This window comes from Pan troglodytes, chromosome 10 (assembly GCF_028858775.2).
Source record: "Pan troglodytes isolate AG18354 chromosome 10, NHGRI_mPanTro3-v2.0_pri, whole genome shotgun sequence".
NCBI classification, from domain to species: Eukaryota; Metazoa; Chordata; class Mammalia; order Primates; family Hominidae; genus Pan; species Pan troglodytes.
In genome coordinates, this window is record NC_072408.2 from 89,163,928 (window position 1) to 89,187,450 (window position 23,523).

Consider the following 23,523-nt stretch of genomic DNA (forward strand, 5'->3'; position numbering starts at 1 on the left):
TGATTGGTCCATTTTACAGAGAGCTGATTGGTCTGTTTTACAGAGAGCTGATTGGTCCATTTTGACAGGGTGCTGATTGGTGCATTTACAATCCCTGAGCTAGACATGAAAGTTCTCCTAGTCCCCACTAGATCAGCTATACACAGAGCACTGATTGGTGCATTTACAAACCTTGAGCTAGACACAGGGTGCTGATTGGTGTATTTACAATCCCTTAGCTAGACATAAAGTTTATCCAAGTCCCCACTAGACTCAGGAGCCCAGCTGGCTTCACCTAGTGGATCCCACATTGGGGCTGCAGGTGGAGCTGCCCACCAGTCCCATGCCGTGTGCCCGCACTCCTCAGCCCTTGGGCAGTCGATGGGACCAGGCACTGTGAAGCATGAGGCGGTGCTCGTTGGGGAGGCTTGGGCCACGCAGGAGCCCACGGCGGGGGGAGGGGGACTCAGGCATGGCGGGCTGCAGGTCTTGAGCCCTGCCCCGCGGGGAGGCAGCTGAGGCCCGGTGAGAATTGAAGAGCAGCGCTGGTGGGCCGGCACTGCTGGGGGACTTGGTGCATCCTCCGCAGCTGCTGTCCTGGGTGCTAAGCTCCTCACTGCCTGGGGCTAGCGGTGCTGGCCGGCCGCTCTGAGTGCTGGGCCTGCCAAGCCCACACCCACCCGGAACTCGCGCTGGCCAGCAAGCGTGGCGCGCAGCCCTGGTTCCCACCCGTGCCTCTCCCTCCACACCTCCCTGCAAGCTGAGGGAGCCAGCTCCAGCCTCGGCCAGCCTAGAGAAGGGCTCCCACAGTGCAGTGGTGGGCTGAAGGACTCCTCAAGCGTGGCCAGAGTGGGCGCCAAGGCCGAGGAGGCGCCAACAGCAAGTGAGGGCTGCCAGCACGCTGTCACCTCTCAGTCTTCTGCTGATATTTTGTGAGGAGTTAAAAGTAAACATAATTCCCAGAGCGCAATGCACAGTTTGGAAAAGCACACTAACAGATGTTCGGCACAATCATTTGGTGTTTTATGGAACAAAGTTTTTTCTAAAAGTCCTCAGTGTGTCCATTTCAGTAGGTTTCATGTGCCAGGTGATCTTCTTGTCTCATTAGAGTCCTAAGAGTTTCTTCTTCATTGTTCATCTAAAAAGAACTAGAATAAAATATTTAATTCTCTAAAATAAAAAGCAAATATGTTAGAAATAACTATCTTTTCAGTGCATAAATTATGGCTTTCCAGACAGACTTCCTGGGGTCAAATATTGACTCCAGCACTTAGTAGCTGTGCTAACTTGGGCAATTTACTTCAACTCGTTGTACATTAGTTCCTCATCTGTAAAATGGGGGTAACTTTAGTACCTGCCTGATGGGATACTGTGAAAGGTAATTCAGCTAATATATAGGAAGGGATATCTTTCACATGAAGTGAACAGCAGGTGCCCAAGCTGGAGCACGCTTGGTGCATTTTAAACACAGCTGAGCAGTCTTGGTGAGACCGGTGAGAGATGGCATTTGGAGGTAGCCCAGGACATCCTCACATAAAACTTGTAGGCTGTACTCAGTACTTGGCTTTTATTCTGAGTGAAATGCGAAGCTCTTTGAGAATTTTGTGTGGTGATGTGATACAGTGTGATTTATGTTTCAAATCACCTGGTTTCTGTGTGGAGAAGAGAAGGTAAGAAAGGTGAAGGAAATTAAGGGAAGAAACAGGAATACAATATAAGAGGCTATTAAAATAGTCCAGGGACATTTCAAGGAACAGTAGCTTGAAGAGGTCAGATTCCCCTGCAAATAACAATGATGAAAACTGGCCAGATTATTAAAAACAACTGTAAGATTCTGGAAAATGCCAAAGGCAGAAATATAAGAAGAGGTTACTATTGAAAGACTGTGATTGATTGGGTAGGAAGTCAGAGTTTATGGCTTTCTTGCTAGAGATGCTCCTAGCCCCTGTAGATCTAGCAGTGGAATACCACATCCTTACCAGGTCAAGGTGGTGATGGCAAAATTCAGAGATCGGAGCAGGTGCAAATTTAAGACGTACATTCTGGAAACAGGAGATACAAAAGGTCTGAGATCTAAGATCTGAGTATAAACGCTGCCTGAATCCCCAAATGATCTCTTAACTCCACATGCCTGGGAGACCTAGAGATCCTAGCAGAAACACTGGCAAAAAACTTTTGAGAGGCAGAGCTTCCCCTGGCTAGAGATCCCGCAAGTTTGCTGCACCTTCAACAGAGTGTATTTCCTAAAGTACATACAACTTGGGTGGTAAATATCAGAAGCCTTATTGAAATCTTGTATGAAAGGGCAAAATTCAAGTTTGGCAGAGCAACTGGAAATTTACACTAGGGAGTCTTTGAATTGTAAAAAAAGGAACTACAGAAAGGGTGAGCCTCAAAATCTGACTAGAAAATCTACCCAAATCTTTATCTGACTGCTAAACTCTGCAGGCTCAGGTATACCACCAGACAGTGGGTAAATAAAAAGCAACTAAGCAGAGACATCAGCTGCTGCACTCTGAAGGGGGGATAGTTTTCACAGTTTGAGTCAAAACAAATTGACTTCCCACTATTAATAGAACAACAACCACCACAAATCCTTAGGAAAACAAAATAGATTCACTACAATAAAGTATCTGCCATTCCATTTTTCAACTAAAAAAAACTTCTAGATGTTTAAAAAAAAAAAAAGGAAAATGTGACTCTAACTTAGGAAACTAATTCCAAGTAAGCCCTAATGCTGGATTTTAGTACCTATGATGAAAGAATTGAAGGATAGTGTGACCCATATTTAGGAAAAAAAGAGTAAGTCAATAAGTGCTGATCCTAATTGGGCTAACGTTTTGGATTTCAGTGGCTGTTATAAATATGTTTAAAGAGCTCAAAGAAAATACACTGGGAGAATTAAAGGAAACTATGGTATTAAGGAATATTTAATTATAGTACCTACTTTATGCCCCTTTGAAATGAAAAGTACACACCGACACAATTGTATTAATGTTATGTATTATCTATTGCTGCATAACAAGTGGTTTAAACCTATACTATCTCATCAGTTTTTGTGGGTCAGGAATTCAGGAGCAGATTAACTGGGTGGATCTGGTTTGGGATCTTATGAGGTCACAGTCAAGAAGTTGGCTGGGGCTGTAGTTGCTGAAGGCTTGATTGAGGCTGAAATATTTGCCTCTGTGATTATCTCATTCACATAGGTGGCCATAATATTTCATTCGCATAGGTGGCCATAATATCTCATTCACGGAGGTGGCTAGTTGGTGCAGGCTGTTGGCATGAGGTCTCAGTTTCATACCATGTGAACTTTTCCTACAGGGTTGCTTTTGTGGCAACTTTGTGTTTACATGACGTTCTTGTTTTTGTCTGCACTCAGACATGATTATGAAGTTGGCGTGGTCACAAGCCTTGTCTGATGTTGGTGTACTGAGAAATTTTTCATGTTTAGTAGGAAAGACTGGCCTACATGTTAGTTCAAAGTCAGCAATGAGCTGACATCTGTCTGTTACATCTGGGGTTTTTTCTTTCCTTTTTTAAAAGTAGGGATAATATTACCTACCTTCTAGGACAGCAAAGATTAAAGGTGATGTATACATAGCACCTAGCATAGAACTGAGAACATAGCATGGGTTAATAAATTGTGGCTAATACATGATTATGATGGTTGTGATGATGATTGGTAGTGATGGTATAATTAGGTCTTTACTTGGAAGAAAGAAATTGTCCAGAGTTCCTGGAAGTTTATGTTCTAAACAAATATATTTTTTGCCATATTAATAAATAACATACTATTGTTATTGTCTGTTGGCTTGTCTGTATCTGCAACTAAATTATAAACTGTCAAAAAACAAAGGTACAATGTTTGTCTTTTTCACTATTTTCAGCATCATAAACAGTTTCTGTTTATAGATGAGTAAATTAAATGATTCTATTTTTACATTAAAATTGTTTATTTTTAATTGGCAAATAAAAATTATGTATGTTTATTGTGTACATCATGTTTAAATAATTCTTGAAGAAAGAATGAAGTTAAACATAGATCTAATAAAGAGTCTTATTGAAGGCACTCCTTGCACATATCTAGTACTCAACTAGACATATTATTTCTGGTTGATCCCTAAGTTATATTTATGATCATTGTGTATGATAATAAATATTAGTTATATGATCCAACTAATAGATTTTTAAATTTATTTGAAGAGACACAAATCAATAACTGTTCTTTCCCTATGTGGAAATATAGTACTTTATTTAGTACATTACAGATTACAATAAAATACCCTGGGAATTTGGACATAAAATCAGAACAAGTATCACTTCAGTTTAAAATGTCTAAAAGTTAGTACATAATATAGGCGAGATTAACCATCTGCAGCAATAAAGCCAGTAGAGACAGCTTCTAAATATTTTGCTGATAGGATAAATATGACCTATATCTTATTTTGGAGATTAAGATTTCGTTATAGCTCCTTCAAGGAAACCAGACTGTGTTCTTGGGAAGTAATGACTGTATGTGTAAATCTGTGACATTCTCAGCAGAATCATCATTGATCTTCAGAAATTAATTGTTGTTTAATGGAATCCAGAAAATTCTTCTGAAAAGCAAGAGGGGAGAGATAGTCTAAGTCAGGATAGCCAAAATATTTTATGAAACAGAAATAGATCAAAACAACAAAAGCAACTTAAGCAGCTTACTTAGCTTGCTGAAAATTTTAAGAATATCTGGCCTCGGCTGGGCGCTGTGGCTCACGCCTGCAATCCCAGCACTTTGGGAGGCCGAGGCGGGGAGATCACGAGGTCAGGAGATCGACACCCTCCTAGCTAACACAGTGAAACCCCGTCTCTACTAAAAATACAAAAAATCAGCCAGACATGGTGGCGGGCACCTGTAGTCCCAGCTACTCGGGAGGTTGAGGCAGGAGAATGGTGTGAACCCAGGAGGCAGAGCTTGCAGTGAGCCGAGACTGCGCCACTGCACTCCAGCTTGGGCAACAGAGTGAGACTCCGTCTCAAAAAAATTTTAAAAAATTTTTAAAAAAAGAATACCTGGCCTCATTTGTTCTCATTGTAATTCTAAAATTAGGAGACTGTCCTAACAAATGAGTGTTACAGATTATTGTTATAGGTATATTTCTCAGTGGAAACTAATACATTTGTATTTCAAAGTCAACATCTTATAATGTTATTTAAATTAGCTGGGGAAAGCCTAATGAACTCTCAGGAATTCCAGCTTCCGTGCCTGCCAAAGCATAGGGATCCTCTAAGGCACTGAGCCTCCAGGGACTTTCTCTTGACTTTTCTTTCAGTATCTTGATGCCATATGCTGCTTCTCCTGTTTCATATTATTACTCAAATGATCCTACCAGGATTGGGTGCTGAGTAAATTTATAGAATCAGTTCCTTTTGGTGATCATCTGGTGTAATTATTTTACTACTATTTTAATTGAACAACACAGAAAGTGTATGTCCATGATAGATTATTCTTTTATCAAGCTTGTCTTTATTTTTTTTTTTTGCATCTTAATAAATTAAATGTTTTCTTGGCCATCCTAAGTAGTTTTTATTGTTGGTGGTGGTAGTAATTCGAATGCATTGAAATTGCGCTCATATTTAATTTGAAACACATGAAGGCAGAAAGTATGTTGTTGGAAACAGACAGTGAGAGCACAACGGAGAAATAATTAGTGTGTTCTGTTTTACTGTGCGGTATGTAACTTTTATTCATTCACTTTCCTTATATATTTTTCTGAATTCCATTTTCTCTTTTTCAGTTTTTCTGAGTCATTTTAGATTTCAAATGTAAAAATAATATTACATTATAACAAGATAGTGGCCAGTGTTAGCCCCATTCCAGGGGAACTTCTGTAATCATAAGTAAGAGAGAGCTGCAATGCAAACAAATCTTTGAGAACCAAGGATAATTTTTCTTTTTGTCTGTTTGATATATAGAAAGTGTCTTCAGATTTTCCTTTTAAATAAAACTATTTAGAACTTAAATTTGTTTTCTAATTTTTAATGGTACCTCATCCACTACTTTCCCCTTTCCCCATATCTTTCAATTATTAGAAGTTCAGTAAAACAGAGTTCATGGATATTCCTTTCATCTGTTGCATTTTTCCTCATTCTACTTATATTATACTGTTTTCCTGTGTTTAGCCAATCATCATATATTTGGTTGCCTCTATTCGTTTGGATTGTTAAAATTTTATATCAAATCATTAAACTTTCCTTGTAAGCTTATAGTTATGGTTACCTGTTATCATCATTTATCATAATTTAAATTCTTTCCTTGGTTTAAAAAAAAACTTTTCTACATGATTTCATGCCTTCTGGAGTCCGTATTTATTTTGTTTACTCCTCCTCACCTCAGGAGTAAACCACCTCAGTGGTTTAAGCATTCCTTCTATAAATGACATTATTATTCTTCCTGTTACCTCAGTTCATAATCCGCCAATTCCTCTTCCTCCATTACTCTTGCATTTGCTGTTTTTCATTCCCATAGAAAATAGTTCAGTGTCACCTCTCCTTTTTAAATCTTGCAACAGAATTTTTGTAATGGCTTCCAACCTGTTGTTCTTACCTTTAGACTGTATTTCATTTGTGTTGCCACTCAACAGCTTTCAGATTTATTGTCCAAAACCGTAGTTCTGATCTTGTCATTCTTCTGCTCAAAACCCATCAGTAGGTCTTCATTTCCTACAAAATAAAGTTCTTCACCTTTGGCCTTATCTTGTATCTGCTCTTCAGCTGGAACTTGGCTACTAATATAAACAAATAGGAGATAGCATGGAAAGAATATGGATTTTAGTGTCAATCACACATAGTTTTGAATCCTGGCTCTGATACTTTAGTACTGCATAATCTTGTGCAATTTAGTTAAGCTTTTGAAGCTCAATTTCCCCTTTTGAAAAATGGGAATCCTAATTCTTGTCTGAAAGGTCTCCATAAAAGTAAATGAGATATATATTAAAACGTAGTGTGCAAATGAGTAGGCCCCATAATAAATAATAGCCACCTTCTTCCTACTCTGATGCTCTCAGATGGAGGGAGACTAGATGCAGAGTCAGAAGACCTGATTCTAATCCATCTCTAACTCTGATTAGCTGTGTTATCTTACACAGGACATATAACTGTAGGGCTCAATTTTCTCATCCAAGAAGTAACTGCGTAAGTTGTTCACCTATGGCAGAGGTAGAAAAATAGCCACTGCCAGACTTGTGTGGCTTAGAAACACATCTCATTTAACCAATATGGTGCCTACATTTTTTTTAGCCAACATTTCAAGATTGACAGATTTCAGATTTAACACACACATACACACAGACACACACCCCTGGAATTGTAGCTTCTGTGGAAAACATTAGATCTGGCCATTTTGTTGCATATCTCTGTGTGGCAGACAGCTTTCTTTTGGGGGATATATCCATTTCCTCTAGCTAGCTTCATGAATAGAAGTAATCTGCCTGGCCCCCTAAGGTACCAGAAGTTCAGCTCTTGGGTTGCAGGCTCCAATCAGTTCCCTCATACCCCCGAAAATGAATTCAGGAATTTGTTTCACCTTCTCAAAGGAGACTGATAACCAAAAATAGTTATAAGTCAATTGAATAAAAGATACCTAGGGTTTTTTCCAGTTCTCAAATCCTAGGGAAATACAATGATTTAAATATTTTATCCTGAGACCTTATTAGTCCCTGCTATTAACACCATGGTCATGTTGAAGGGCTGTGTCAATCTGGATCTTGAAATGAAAAAGTCTATATAACCAGTCAGTGGGTCACCTAGATAATTAAGTGATTCAACTTCCTACATGATCTGACCCCTGATCAACTTTGATTATGAAGATGGGTGAAATAATTTGATGTTCCTAATTTTTAAGATATATCTTCAGCCAAAGCAGAAGGGAAGAGGTTTGAGGAAATGGTTTAGTATTATCAGCACTTCTCTTGGAATTTTCCCTCTACCCTTAAACTGTACACTTTAGCCGCTTTGTTCTCTGAATGTACCATGTGTTTTTTCTCTAATTTTGTTCATGGTATCCTGTTTGTTTAGAGCTTTCCTACTCCCATCTATATAATAAATATTCACTCATATTACATCTTCTTTCAAAGCCCAGGTCAGATTACACTAAATTAGTAATGAAATTACTCATTGTAATTATTCATAGCTTCATTAGAGCACTTAGTCCACTGTGTTAATGATGATTTGTTTTCTTTAACTTCCAGTTTTCTTTAACTCTCCAGTGTGTCCTGGTGTGTAGGATATAGTAAGTGACACATAGTAGGTACAAATTCAATGTTTTGTGTCCGGAATTGTTTGTTCCTCCCAGTGGGTTCTTGGTCTTGCTGACTTCAAGAATGAAGCCGCGGACCTTTGCGGTGACTGTTACAGCTCTTAAAGATGGTGTGTCTGGAGTTTCTTCCTTCAGATGTGTCCAGAGTTTCTTCCTTATGGTGGGTTCATGGTCTTGCTGACTTCAAGACTGAAGCCGTGGACCTTCACGGTGAGTGTTAACAGCTCTTAAAGGTGATGCAGACCCAAAGAGTGAGCAGCAGCAAGATTTATTGTGAAGAGTGAAAGAACAAAGCTTCCACAGTGTGGAAGGGGACCTGAGCGGGTTGCTGCTGTTGGCTGGGGGTGGCCAGCTTTTATTCCCTTATTTGACCCCACCCACGTCCTGCTGATTGGTCCATTTTACACAGTGCTGATTGGTCCATTTTACAGAGTGTTGATTGGTGCGTTTACAATTCTTTAGCTAGACACAGAATGCTAATTGGTGTGTTTTTACAGAGTGCTGATTGGTGCGTTTACAATCCTTTAGCTAGATACAGAGTGCTGATTGGTGCGTTTTTTACAGAGTGCTGATTGGTGCATTTACAATCCTTTACCTAGACACAGAGTGCTGATTGGTGCATTTATAATCCTCTAGCTAGACAGAAAAGTTCTTCAAGTCCCCACCCAACCCAGAAGCCCAGCTGGCTTCACCTCTCAATCCCCCCTCTAAACAGGACACCCCAACTGCTGTTGGGAATCGGCCAGTGACCGCTCTAGCTAATTCCTGCTGGATAGGGGTGAAGAAGGAGCCCTGCAGTTGTAGTGTCCTCCATAGGGGAACTCTTTAGGCCAGTGAAAGGGCCAGCGGGTCAGTCCAGGGATCCTTGGTAGAAGTTGTTTGTTGAGCTCATTTGGGGTTCCATTTGTAAGACCATCTGTAACTTGATGGCCTTGATCCTAGAGGAAACAGATTTGACAAGGAGGTTAAAAATATAGGGCCTGAAGGTGAGTAATAGCAAGATGGCTGCCACGGGACCTAGAAAGGGGAGAAGCCAGGTTGCCCAACTCCAGAGGTTGGTATAAGAGTTTGAAAGGTGTTGTTTGATTTCAGAAGCCTTTTCCTGTAAATGCTGGGTGGCACCTCATACTATCCCTGACTGGTTAGTGTAAAAACAATACTTTTCCCCTAAGAAAGTGCAGAGTCCTCCTTTCTCAGCAGTGAGGAGGTCTAGGCCTTGGCGGTTTTGGACAGTCACTGCTGCCAAAGAGTCTATTTGGGATTGTAAAGAGAAGACCTTCAATTATCAATTATAGTTTTAAATTTACCCTGGTTTTTAAAGCAATGGGGTATACTGTTTTTTCTTTACTATTTCTATCTTTTTCTCTCTTTGACTCCTTCTTTGTCTCTCTCTTTCTCTCTCTGTCTCTGACTCCCTCTTTGTCTCTTCCTCCCTCTCTCTCTCTCTGACTTTCTGTCTCTTTCTCTCTTTCCTTTCTGCTGGTCTTTCCCTGCCTCTGCCAGCCGCTTATGCTGCTGTTCTCCTCTCTCCTTCCTCTTTTTGATGGCTTCAGCAGTGTAAGACTGCCACCTCCTTGGGTTTTTGCACTGCATGCAATAACTCCATGATTTCCTTGTGGTATTTGATGGGGGTTCCCCCAGAGGTTAGGAACTCCCTTTCTTTCCATATTGCAACATGGGCATGTAGGATTAAATGAGCACACTTACTATCTGTAGCAAAGTCTCCCAATTACAGCTGAGGAGGTGGGAGAAATACCTGGTTACAGGCTGTCCCAGGATTCCTCAGGTGGTAACGGACCTTGAGGACAGTCATCCAGGACAGGAGATTAGCACTGAGAAGGCCACTTCAGTGTCCAGGAGGAAGTCAATTTCCTGGCCCTCAATTGTTAAAAGTACCCGAGGCTCAGTGAGGGTGATGACGTGAGCTGGTGCCTGCCCCAGGCACCCTCAGTCCTGTTGTTGGATCATCTGGTTGGGGCCTTCTGGCCCGGAGAATCTTTGCCCTCTGGGGCAGTGTGTCTTCCAATGATTGCCTTGGCATAGTGGACATGGACAAGGGGGCGGCTTGTTTCTCATTGGACAGTCTTTTTTAAAATGTCCTTGTAAACCACACTAATAACAAGTCCTACTGGGTGATTGGCCTGCTCCATTTTCTGTCCTCTCTGAACCACCAAGGTTTGTCTGTCTGAGGGCCATGACTAAGGCTGTGTCCTTTGTCTAATCTCGTTTTTCCTTTTCGGACTGTTCCTCTTGGTCCCTATTATAGAACACCAAGATTGCCAGGTTTAATAACGCCTCCAGATTTTTTTCAGGGCCCAGGGCTCACTTTTGGAGCTTTCTCCTGATATCTGTGGCTGATTGGGTAATAAACTTATCTTTTAAGATCAATTGACCCTCAAGTGAGCCAGGTGACAGGGAAGTATATTTTCTTAACGCCTCCTGTAGCTGCTCAGGGAAGTCAGAAGGATTTTCTTCCCTTCCCTGAGTTATGGTGGACATCAATGAATAATTCATGGACTTTTTCCTAATTCTCCTTAGTCCTTCTAGAACACAGGTCAACAGATGTTTACGACTCCAGTCCTCATGATCTGAGTCTATATCCCAGTGGATCCATACTGGGGACGGCTTGCTGACTGGTAGGGAATTTGTCCCTTTTTTCAGCTGTCATTCTATCATTTACTTGACTAAGATACAAGGTATCTCCAAACTCTCGTGCTGCAGCTAAAGCTGCATTCTTTTCATTAAAGGTCAGGGTTTGATCTATCAATAGCATGACGTCTCTCCAAGTAAGATTGAAGGTTTGCCCTAGACCCTGTAGGACATCCATATACCTATCAGGATCATCTGAAAGCTTCCCCAGGTCTGCCTTGATCTGCTTTAAATCAGAGAGGGAGAAGGGGACATGTACCTGGGTTGGGCCAAATTCCCCTCCCCCTACAGCTTGAAGGGGACATAACGAACAGCCCGGGGATTTTTGTGGTCCTTTGGAGAGTTCTTTGCTTGTTTCCTTCTGGGCAAGGGAGATTAGAGGAGGCTTATCATTAATAGGAAGGGGAGCTATAGGGAGGCTAGGATATGGGGGTAAGCTGAGAGGTCCTCCTGTGAGATGTAAATTGCAAGCTTTGCATAGTTGTGTATTCTCCTTCAATGAAAAGAAAGCTTGGACATAAGGTATTTCACTCCATTTGCCTTCCCTTTTACAGAAAAGGTCAAGCTGCAGGATAGTATTGTAATTTGTACTGCCCTCAGGTGGCCATTTTTCCCCATCAGAGAGAGAATATTGGGGCCAGGCCATAGTGCAGAAAAAAATGAGCCACCTCTTTTTTAGGATTTGCAGGTCAAATTGGTCCCAGTGGCTTAGGATGCATTTCAAGGGTGAGCCTGTTGGTGCCTGAGTGTTTCCCATCTGAAAGACAAAACCGCCTGTGATTTTGGTTTGTTTGTTTCTCCCCCTGCCCAAGAACCCACAAGGGTCCCTGGACCTTGCTGATTGGAATAGTTGCACTCGCCGACGCAGCAGCAGAAACACTTCTTGCCCAAGAACCTGCAACGGTCCCTGGACCCTGCTGATCGGAATAGTTGCGCTCACCGACGCAGCAGCAGAAACACTAGTTTTCCTTCTAGACCACAAGGAGGACCAAGGAAGTTCAGATTTAGTGGCCCTTACCGATGCATTCTCGAAAACCTGCACCCTTGCGTGTCCTCCTAGACCACAAAGAGGCCCAAGAAAAATCGGATTTAGTGTCCCTTACTGATGCATTATCGAAAACCTGTTAGAGTCCTAAGCATTCTCCTGTTAGTATTGGGACCTTACCACTGTCCTATAAATATGTTATGCCCCAAAAATGAAGTGGAGGGCCATACCCTGAGGGAGGGAAGGGATCTCGAGGGTTGGAAGAGTGACACCTTTTGTCCTCACTTGAATAGGAAGGATATCATTTCTGAAGCTCCCCATATCCTAGCTTCAGGAATAGCTTTTGTTAGGCCTGCTTGTCTGTGGTGGGATCCTAAAATTCAAGATAGTCCCTCCTACAATGGGGCTTTGGGCAAAAATTATGTCTTTCTGATTGGTGAGCCCGGGTGCCTAAAGAAGGGAATAGAGTCCTGGAGTTTATACTAGAAATCATTCATATAGGAGAAACTAGAAAAGCATCAGAGACAGGGAGTGGTTTTTAGAAGCGGGACTAGCCTCGGAGAAGAGAAGTGAGAGAAAGTTTGTCTGACAGGCATTAGGACCCAGGAGGCAAGGGTCAGGATAGATAGGATAGATGAGTGAGTCTCGCTGGGGCGACATAACTTTGAGAGTTCCACCCATGGCTGCAAGGTCAACCAACTTGTTGTTGGGACCCCGGAGCTGATTGGCTTTTCTCTCTCTCAACCCTTGGCTCAGCCCAGAAGTACAGGAAAAGCAGAAGCTGGTTCCAGGCGAACCAATGCTCCCAACTCCAAAGAGCCAGGGGTTGTTAGAGAGCTCTTTCCCAGAAAGTCTAACACCCGTGTCTTTAGTCTGGAGGTCACGCTAGTCGCTTTTAACTGGCCAATAGGTGCCCGGTATTAGCCCCCGAATTCTAAGGAAAAATAGGACAGAATAGCAAGCGAAAGGGGTCTGATGGTACTCACTGCTTGGTGATAGTCCCTTTGTGATCGCCAAAATGTGTCCAGAATTGTTTGTTCCTCCCGGTGGGTTCTTGGTCTCACTGACCTCAAGAATGAAGCCACAGAACTTTGCGGTGAGTATTACACTCTTTAAGATGGTGTGTCTGGAGTTTGTTCCTTCAGATATGTCCAGAGTTTCTTCCTTCTGGTGGGTTCATCTTGCTGACTTCAAGAACGAAGCCACAGACCTTCACGGCGAGTGTTACAGCTCTTAAAGGTGTTGTGGACCCAAAGAGTGAGCAGCAGCAAGATTTATTGTGAAGATCGAAATAACAAAGCTTCCACAGCATGGAAGGAGACCTGAGCAGGTTGCTGCTGCTGGCTAGGGTGGCCAGCTTTTATTCCCTTATTGGGCTCCACCCACGTCCTGCTGATTGGTCCATTTTACAGAGCGCTGATTGGTCCATTTTACAGAGTGCTGATTGCTGCTTTTACAATCCCTTAGCTAGACACAGAGTGCTGATTGGTGCGTTTATAGTCCTTTAGCTAGACACAGAGTGCTGATTGGTGTGTTTTTACAGGGTGCTGATTGGTGCATTTACAATCCTTTAGCTAGACAAAGAGTGCTGATTGGTGCATTTATAATCCTCTAGCTCAATAGAAAAGTTCTCCAAGTCCCCACCCGACCCAGAAGCCCAGCTGGATTCACCTCTGTTTGTTGAATTTAATATGGTTACATAGAGAGTATGTGGGCATTCCAAGTGTATAGAACAGTGTAAGCAAAAGGGTGAAGCTGGAAAATTATAAAGCATATTTCAGGACAGTTAGAAACATGGAGCAAAGTATTAATATATTTTTAAGTAGCTAAAAATAATGTCAGAAAAAAATATTGCAGATAGTTTTGGAGGCTTGGCTGTTAAACTGTTTGAAATCATCCTTCCATGGGGACAATAGTGGTCTAGAGATGAAGGATGTGTGCTGAGACAAGGTGATGGCAGTGGAATAGAAAGGAAGTGATAGTTTTGAAAGATGCTGTACAGAGAAAATTGGTAGTGCTTGGTGACTGTTTATATAAAGTTTAGAGAAAAGGAAGAATCAAAGGTAATTCCAAGATTTTGATTGCAAACTTACAGAATAATAATGAACAAATGGTACCACTAGCAAAATTAGGAGAATCAGCAGAGGAAGCTGGGGAAATAATGTATTGCATTTTAGATATATGTTGCTGTGGTCTGAATATGCTCCTCCAAATTCATATGCTAAATATTAATTGCCAGTGTGATGGTATTAAGAAGTAGGACCTTTAGTAGGTTATTGAGTCATGAGGGTGGAGCCCTCATGAATGAGATTAGTGCCCATATAAAAGAGGTACAAGGAAGCTGACCACGCCTGCTGCATGTGAAGATGTAGCAAGGAACACCATCTTGGAAGCAGAGAGCAACCCTCAATCTGTACCAGCTATGCTGGCGATTGGTTTGTTCTTGGACTTCCCAGCCTCTAGAGCTGTGAGGAAAAAATATATATATATGTTCTTTATAAATTACCCAGTCTCAAGTATTTTGTTATAGCAGGAAAGGATTGAAACAATTGTGTTTGAGGTCTTCCATGTAGAGATATTTAAGAAGTCCCATTCACTGCCTCCCAATCACTCACCTACTACCTTAAGTTTTTAGAAATGATTGACATGTTTCAAGTGTAAACTGTCACTACTCTGGGCAGTAGGCTGAATTAGTGAGGTCCAGAAGTGATTGAAATGAATTTAAACCTACTGATGTTTGAGAAGAAGGAATAGACAACCTTTGAGCATCTCTTTTATGGCCTTTATAATATCAGTATTCTTCAATACTGTGGTCATTAATAGAATTAAGAATAGATCAGTGGAATTTATCCCTTATGACCTCAGAATGCCTGGTTACCCTTATATCCCAATTTAGGTTTGCAAAAATTACTTAGCATTTTATCAGTATGAAATTGTAGTTGTGGCCAATACAACAGGTATGATCTCTGCCTTCAAAAATGTACATCTCAATAAGGAGGATAACAGATATCAATAATTGTAGCACAAAACAAAATGGAAGATGAATGGATTATGCCTTTCTAAGCAGAATTTTATTCTAGTTTCTTCCCATTTAATGTAGGAATTATACTTTTTCTAGATTAAGTAATATGTGAAAGTCCATGCTCTGAGCATTGCTCAAGAAATGGTTTTCAATCTTTATATTTTTAAAATTATTGAATTTCCAATTATGTGACAGTACTTTTGTCGAAAACTAGTTGATTTCATTTTCCAGATAAGTTTTTCAACTCATACAAATTTTTAAACTCATACATTCATCCCTGTTTTTCAACATTCTTTATCTTCTAAATTAAAAACATGTACATCTCTCAATCATTGTATTGCTTTCATGAGTTAGTTTTGATAATTCTCTGCAAGAAATTCTAGTCCCCCTGCTTCTGCAAGTCAAGCTGTTCTTCATTTGTAATTTTATTCTTCTCCATGTGTTTCTTAAAAATTTCAATGCCATTTTATTGGGAACTGAAGTAATCTTCTATGACAATTATTTTTAATTTAAATCATAACAGTATTTTTACAATTTATTCAGAGTTTCACCACAAGTGGCTCTATCTTTGACAACGGTTATTTCTCAAAATTTATCTTAGTTTACTATCTTTGTATCTATTGACTATAAAAGCATTATCCAAACTCAGTGAACCTATCCTTTTGTCTGGAACACTTTCATTTATAAACCTTTAATACTGCTTAATACTTTATAATATTTCCTACAAAAGACAAATGTGAAAGCATAATCTTATTGTTAAATTATCTTTAAATAATTACTTTTTGGAGGGGGAGAGTCATTTTTCATCTTCTTTGCAAACTTTAATATTATAATTTATTGGCCGGGCGCTGTGGCTCACGCCTGTAATCCCTGCACTTTGGGAGGCCAAGGCGGGCAGATCACAAGATCAGGAGTTTGAGACCAGCCTGCCCAATGTGGCGAAACCCTGTCTTTACTAAAACTACAAAAATTAGCCGGCGTGGTGGCAGGCACCTGTAATCCCAGCTACTTGGGAGGCTGAGGCAGGAGACTCTCTTGAACCCAGGAGGCAGAGGTTGCACTGAGCCGAGATCATGCCATTGCACTGCAGCCTGGGTGACAAGAGCAAGACTCTGTCTCAAAAAAAAAGAAAGAAAGAAAATATTGTAATTTATTTCTACTTTTGTTTGTTTTTAGTCTTTTTTTCTGTTCATCTCATATATGAATTTAAAAAAAATTTAGTCAAAAAAGTAAATATCACATGTGGCTGATTCTTCTCTGGATCAAGTGGTTGTATGCGTCACTTAGCATATCTCTAGGATTATGCAAAAAGACAATAAGCTTGCCTTTATTATAGATTTCAACCTGCATCATGCAAATTTATTATAACCATTTACTGTTATTAACATATGTTGTCAAATGGAATATTCTGACCTGTATGTTTAGTATCTTAAATTATTTCTAGTTTTTTGTTAGCTGGGTGTTATCTAAAAAACTCAGCTTAGTAATTAAAATTGTGAAGAATGAAAGAGGATCTGTTTAATAATGAAAATACTGGAGAGTAAAGTTTAGTTTTTTAAAGTTAGACTAATTTTAGAAATAGGAAATTTAGTCTACCAGTGAAAAAAGAATAATCTCAGATTGTTTAGGAAGTAAAAAACTACTTAGTTTTTCTGCTTTGAATATTTAAAATAATCTCTAGAATCAAGAGAAAAAAGTTAATTGAATTGTTTGTCGTAATTTAACATTGTGTGAGATGAAGGGTAAGGAAACTGTGAAAGATAGTAATGTTAATATCTTAGGTCACAAATCCCATTTAATAGCTAATTTAAATGAATGCTATAGAACCACTGCATCAAAAAAAGGCTTAAGTATGCACAAATATTCACAAAACTTTACATACAATTTTAGGTGATTCATAGCCCTTGTAAACTCTTAGACATCAGGATAAGAACTGCTGGTTGAAAACATTATTAGTATTACAATTGTTTGAATTCATCTTGATTTAGGCCGACACTTGTGCTTCTTCTTTATTTTTTTTTCTTGTATCTTCAGATTTCTTGTTAAGAAATACTCCATTTTCTAACATGTATTTAACTAATTTTTATCAAGTGCTGAAAACTGTTGGTTCTCCTCTGAGTAAACACTGCATTTCAGGTTCAGCCACAGAGTATCAGACCAGTGTCTTTAGGCTGATACCAATGACAGTCACTGAGGCTTAATTCTTCCCTTTTACATAATGATTGCAATCAAATGGGGAATTTAAATTTAACATTTAGGTTGGGTGTTTTACTTGTTTATTTTCTATACAGCAATTGCCTTGAATAATGGCCTGTAAAGAATAAAATTGACCTAACTTTTATGAACTATACACATCATTACAAAAACTAAGGAAGTAGTAAAGAACAAGATCTGGTGGAGATAGGGTAGGAGCTAGATAGAAAAAAAGTATGTGTTTACTGCAAAGACCTTTCACTTCTTCCTTTTACTTGGCAAATGATTATAACTGAATTCAGTTGAGAGAGTAGAATAAACACATCTATTTTGTGTTAATGTTGAAAGGGAGCTTAGAATAAGAATAGAAGATGAAATTGAACTCAAATTAATGAAATGCACAACGGGAAAGAAAAATACAGTTTTAAGAGAGGGGTATAACTTAATTCTACTCCCTCAAAATCCCTTATTAGTAATTTAGTTATGTTTAAATTTACAGTTTTCCTGAGACAAAGAGTCCTTTATGTGCCTTGCCGCAATAATAAACTGGCCAGGTGCAGTAGCTCACACTTATGATCCCGGCATTTGGGAAGGGCTGAGGTGGGGGGATTGATTGAGCCCAGGAGTTTGAGACCAGCCTGAGTAACATAGTGAGACCCTGTCTCTAGAAAAAATAAATTTAAAAAATTAGCTGGGCACAGTGGTGCATGCCCTTATCCCAGCTACTTAGGAGGCTGAGGTGAGAGGATCACTTGAGCCCTGGAGATCAAGGTTGCAGTGAGCCATGATCATGCTGCTGCACTCTAGCCTGGGCAACAGAGTGAGACCTTTTCTCAAAAGACAAAAACAACAACAATAATAAACAAATTGACAAGTCTTAATTATTTTTGGAAGCCCAAAAGTCTAGGCCCAGATCAAGATATAAAGAGAGATATTGGTCTTCTCAGTAAATGGACAGTAGCAGTGGCAGTGACTAAGGTAGTGACATTTTGAGGTGCTGTGGGGCAGTGGAGCCTACAGTGGTGTTCAGAAATGACAACCTAAGTAAGAAATGATGTATCTTTGGTCAGAAAAAAAGAACAGAGGTTGACATCAATTCAAAGCAATTACTGCACTGAAATAAATATATTTTTAGTATACTTTACATCACTTTTTAACATTTTACAATTTGAAATTTGTATTTTGCTAACAAAATTATATTTGATTTATCAAATTTGAATTTATTATTCAGAAAATATTTATACATATTTAATTTATTCTTAAATGCTTCTCATTTTAAATGAAGTTTAAAGTTTATTGGATTTCTGGGAATTTAGTATCTGTTGTTTTTTGTTATTTTTTGAAACAGTTTGAGATTATGGGAAATTAAAACATTCTCGTGAAGCAAACTTGAAACTTTATTCCAGGTATTTAAGGCATAGCTGAAATTATATCTACCATATTTCACATCAAATTTAGTAAGAAGTATCATTAATACTAAAACTCTCTCCTGCACTTGAAAGTTGATCCTGGGACATGATGCCCAGTGCTAACCAGTGGATTAGCAGAAACTGAGTAATTCTTGCTTTCATCCTACCTAGAGCATAGTACCCAGTGTTAACTATTGGACCTCCATGTTGGTTCTCAAGGTGCAGTTCATCCATCCTTAGTCATGCCTTCATTCTGCTGATGGAGATCTTGCACTCAGGTTCCAGAGCCCAAATCTCCTTTCTCCCAGCAGGTCCCACATTTAAAAGCTAAGTGTGCATATTGATCTTTCAGTTTCTTCTCTAGTAGCCTGTAAGATGTTCTGGCCTTAAATATTTGAGGTTTTAAAAATTCTATATTCCAATAAATTTGGAAAGTTGATCCAATTGTTAGGACACTCAGTAACTTAATTTGGACTTAATGGTTTAAGGGTTGCCTATTTATGTTCTAGGCCGTGTGTTAGGAATATATATTAAAATATAGTTAATTGTTCCCCTCCATGTTTCCATGTGTTCTCATCATTTATTTCCCACTTATGAGTGAGAACGTTTGGTATTTGTTTTTCTGTTCTTGCATTACTTTGCCAAGGATAATGACCTCCAGCTCCATCCATATCCCTGCAAAGGATATGATCTCGTTATTTTTTATGGTTGCGTAGTATTCCATGGTATATGTAATCTGTACAGTAAACCCTCATGACAAAAGTTTACCTATGTAACAAACCTGCACGTGTATCCCGACCTTAAAAGTTTATATATGTATGTGTATATATATATGTAGTTAAGTACATAATCGTATGTGTGTATATGAATGTACATGTATATAAGTGTATATATGTATTTGTTTATGTGTGTGAATTACATAAAACAACCCTATGAAATAGATATTGTTCCCCATTTTATAGATGAAGAAATTGAGTCTTAGAGCAGGTAAATAAATTGCTCATGGCCACAGGGATAGACATTCTGAGAACCAGAATTCAAACCCTAGTTCTTCCTCATTCATTCATTGAGTACCTTCTATGTGCTGTACATTATTCTAGGTTCTGAGGATACAGCAGTGAATAAAAATTCTTGTCTTCTTGGATCTTGCATACTATACCAGATGGTGATAAGTGCTTTAAAAAATTAATAAAGACTCAGAGGGTGATGAGAGTTCAGTGGGATTGCAATTTTTAACAAGACTGTCAGAGAAGTTTTCACCGAAATGGTAACATTTGAGCAAACACCTGAAAGAAGAGTGAGCCATGAAAATTCATGAGGGAAGGTGGTCTCAGACAGAGGTAAAAACCAAGTGCAAAGGCCTGAGTAAGCTCATTCCATGTGGCATCCAATAGAATTCTAACTGGGAGTTGCTGAACCCCCTTCAATCCATATTGAACATTTGTTGTCTGCATACACTATAAATAGTAAAACACTAAGTCTCATAGGCAATCGTAAGTTATAACAAAGTAGCTTTATTCAAGTTTAGTTTTTAACTTATACATGGTAGGTACCCCTGAATTGTTTATTTTTTATTTAGCAAATCAATTTCTAAATTTCTATTTCTTTGCATATTTTTGTTTTCCCTCAAATTAAACTCTGAAGAGTCTGTTAGAGTTAAAATACTGTGGTTACATTTTTCTATTTTTACATTTAATTTCATTTTTATAAGTAATGTAGTTAAGTGTGAAACTGCTTTAGGAATGGTTAAATGCACTTTATACATTCAATGTGATGTTAATATTGGTACAAGAAGGACATGCATGTCAATATCTTGTTAATTTTATTCCTTCTAAGAGCATGGTTTGCATGTTTATATAACATATTTTTTCACTTCATATGCAACTATAAAGTGAGCTGAAATAGCTTAGGCAAAATGTTTTCTAGCACATAATTGGATGATATAAATTAATTTCTTTTGAAAGCGATAGTATATATTCTATTTTCTTCCCTTGGTACAGTATAGGATTATGAACAGACTCAAAACATTCGGAAAACTTAACTCATCCCATCTTTAATTTTCAAAGTTCAATAAGACAGACTTTAGCTTTTGGTTAAGCTGTATTAAACAATTACCAAAGATTTAAGTCAAAAGTCAACTGCTGTGGAAGGCAAAGCCTTAAAATGTTTAAGTTTGCATTGAATAAAAGTAAATTTCCATTTTAGAAAACATGTTCAATTCAACTCAACCTATTGAGCATTGTCTATCAGAGTTTTATTGATAAGGGAGAAAAATCAACTATGAAGCTATGGCAGTAGTACTGGAGAGCATACAAGGTTTGAAATACAGTAGTGATGTGGGAGGGGGTTTTCAAATGAAGGACATTTTTACATCAGAGTTGATGGGTGGCTTAGCATGTGGATTGATGGCACAAGAAGCATTTCAGGTAATGTAAAGGCTTTTAGCTTTGCCAGTGGGTGAGTGATAAGGCTATTAAACAAGTTAGAAAATAGAACAAGGGAAAAGTTTTGGGAGCATTGAAGTGTTCAGTTGAGTTTTGAACCTTTTGAATTGAAGACATCTGTAGGACACTTATGCAGGAATGAATACAAAATACTTCTATGTCATTGTGAAGATTATAATTAAGAGGACACTGTTGATTTCTTCTTGAAACTCTGGGCCATGAGACAGATCTAGGCTGTGTGATAATGATGTTAGTGACCTTTTCCCAACCCTGTAACAGCAAAATCTCAAATTTAGTACATAATTGCATTTTACTTTATGTCACATTCTAAATGTTTTAAGTCACCTTTTTCTCATCCTGAGATTATAAACATTCCCTGGTGCTATTGAAGTCCTTGTAGTGGCCTCAGTGATTGATATTACCATGGAGCCTTAGGAGAATTTATTTTCCTTTTATAGTTGATGATGCTACAAACTGTACTGAGGGATTGCTGTCATTCATGCAATTCATTCATGCCTTGTGCAAAGTATTGTTGCTTTACAACTGGGCATAAAGCATAGGTTTACTTTGTTTCTGCAAATAGATATCATAATAAGATTTTACAAAGATATTTCTTTTTCAGAGACATTAATTATTTTATATGTAAAATGACTTTTTAATTTCTTAAAACTTTTTTTTTTGACTCAGGGTCTTGCTCTGTTGCCCAGGCTGGAGTGCAGTGGCATGATGAGGGTTCACTACAGCTTCGACTTTGCAGGCTCAAGCAATCCTAAGCTCCTCAAGTAGCTGGGACTACAGGTGTATGCCACTATACCCAGCTAATTTTTTAAAATTTTAGTAGAAATGAGGTCTTGCTATGTTGCCCAGGCTGATCTCAAACTCCTGAGCTCAGGCAATCCTCGTGTCTCAGCCTTTCAAAGTGCTGGGATTACAGGTATGAGCCACTATGCCCAGCTAATTTCTTGAAACCTTAAAATTACTTTTTGTGGAGAGGGAGGTGTAGAGGGGAGTGAAGAAAGTGAAATAATTAATAAAATATATTATCTTAGGATATCACTGTATATTGATCTCTGCCAGAGGGAATACTTGCCAGACTTGATTCTGAGAGTCAGGTCTCCCTAATGCTTTTCTTTCTTTTTGAGACGGAGTCTTGGTCTGTCACCCAGGCTGGAGTGCAGTGGCGCGTTCTCGGCTCACTGCAACCTCTGCCTCCCGGGTTCAAGTGATTCTCCTGCCTCAGCCTCCCAAGTAGCTGGGACAATGCTTTTCTTTACTGCTGTCCTGCTTGATTTTCTTTGTTTGTCCACTGTACTTAACAACTGTGGCATGCTAATGGAATGTGGGAATTAAGACCAAGGTCTTAATTCATACTACCTTGGATTCATCCACCTAGTGTCTGTACAAACTTTGATACATTACAGCCTTCCTACGTCTCAGTTGTTTCCTCTGTAAATGAGGATAAGAGCATTATGTCTACTTATAAAACTGTCACATGAAAGGTAAAGTGCTTAGCACAGTGCCTGGCACATAGTATACATACAGTAAATGTTAGAATAATAGGGATGAATTATTGTAAGACCTAACAGTACTCTGTTTTCCTTAAAGTGCTGTATAACATTCAAGTAGGACGACAGACATTTATTTTTATTTACTAATTATAAATATTATACATTCAGTGATTGTTTTACTTTATTTTTATTTTTAAAATATTATATGTTTTTCTGCCTTGAGATTTTTATAATCCAAGGTGTATATATATGACTCTTCTATCTTTGTCCTTGTACATTGGTCCCTTGTATACAAACAAACAATTGAAAAAAATAAACTGAGATATATCCTGGTCTCATATTTGTAGAAAATAATCTCTCCTGCCTCTTTCCTTCCCTTCTTCCCTCATGACCAATTAGCCTATCTTTTAAGAACCCATCTTATAACTTGTCTTATCAGAAACTTCTGTGGACTAGTGGTATGGGGTACATAAAAAGTAAGAGTAAGTAAAGATGATAAGTAAAGCATGTATAAAGCAGAACAGGGACTTCCAGTAGAGGGAGATGTAGGCCAAACAATCAAGCCATATAATATGCAGGTGCGATAGGCAGCAAATTTAAAGTTTTCCCTGCATAAAAAAATCTAAGTACTAATTAATTTACTAAATATAAGTTAAGTAACACTGGAATTTCTGTTTTGCTGGTTGCCAAATCCAAAGCGATTATACAAGTACCTAGGGAAGAACTGTGAGGACTATATGTATGTATTGCCATTGTCCCATAACTTTCTCACATAACTGTTTCAGAGATGGAATGAAGACTAGATCATAAACAGCTCTCTCTCTCTCTCGCTCTCTCTCTCTCTCTCTCTCTCTCTCTCTCTCTCTCTCTCTCTGTCTTCCTCCCTCCCTCCCCCCTCACTCTCTGAATCTTTAAAAATAGCAAGTAATGGAAGTTACAGGCTGGATAACTTGAAAACAAATAAAGTACAGCAGCTATATTTCCATAATTCAAAAATATTTTTTCATGGAGTTCTAGACTATCTGAGTAAACTAGGGT

At 38.9% G+C, this 23,523-nt stretch overlaps 1 protein-coding gene across 8 annotated transcripts in view; it reads left to right on the forward strand.

Moving 5' to 3' along the window:
• Window positions 1–23,523, forward strand: part of METTL25 (methyltransferase like 25) — a 117,768-nt gene that overhangs the window by 2,568 nt on the left and 91,677 nt on the right. The window contains exon 1 of one of the 8 annotated variants that reach the window (XM_016922600.4): window positions 13,055–13,239. The gene's annotated coding sequence lies outside the window, so the exon portion shown is untranslated. 8 annotated transcript variants of the gene reach the window in all.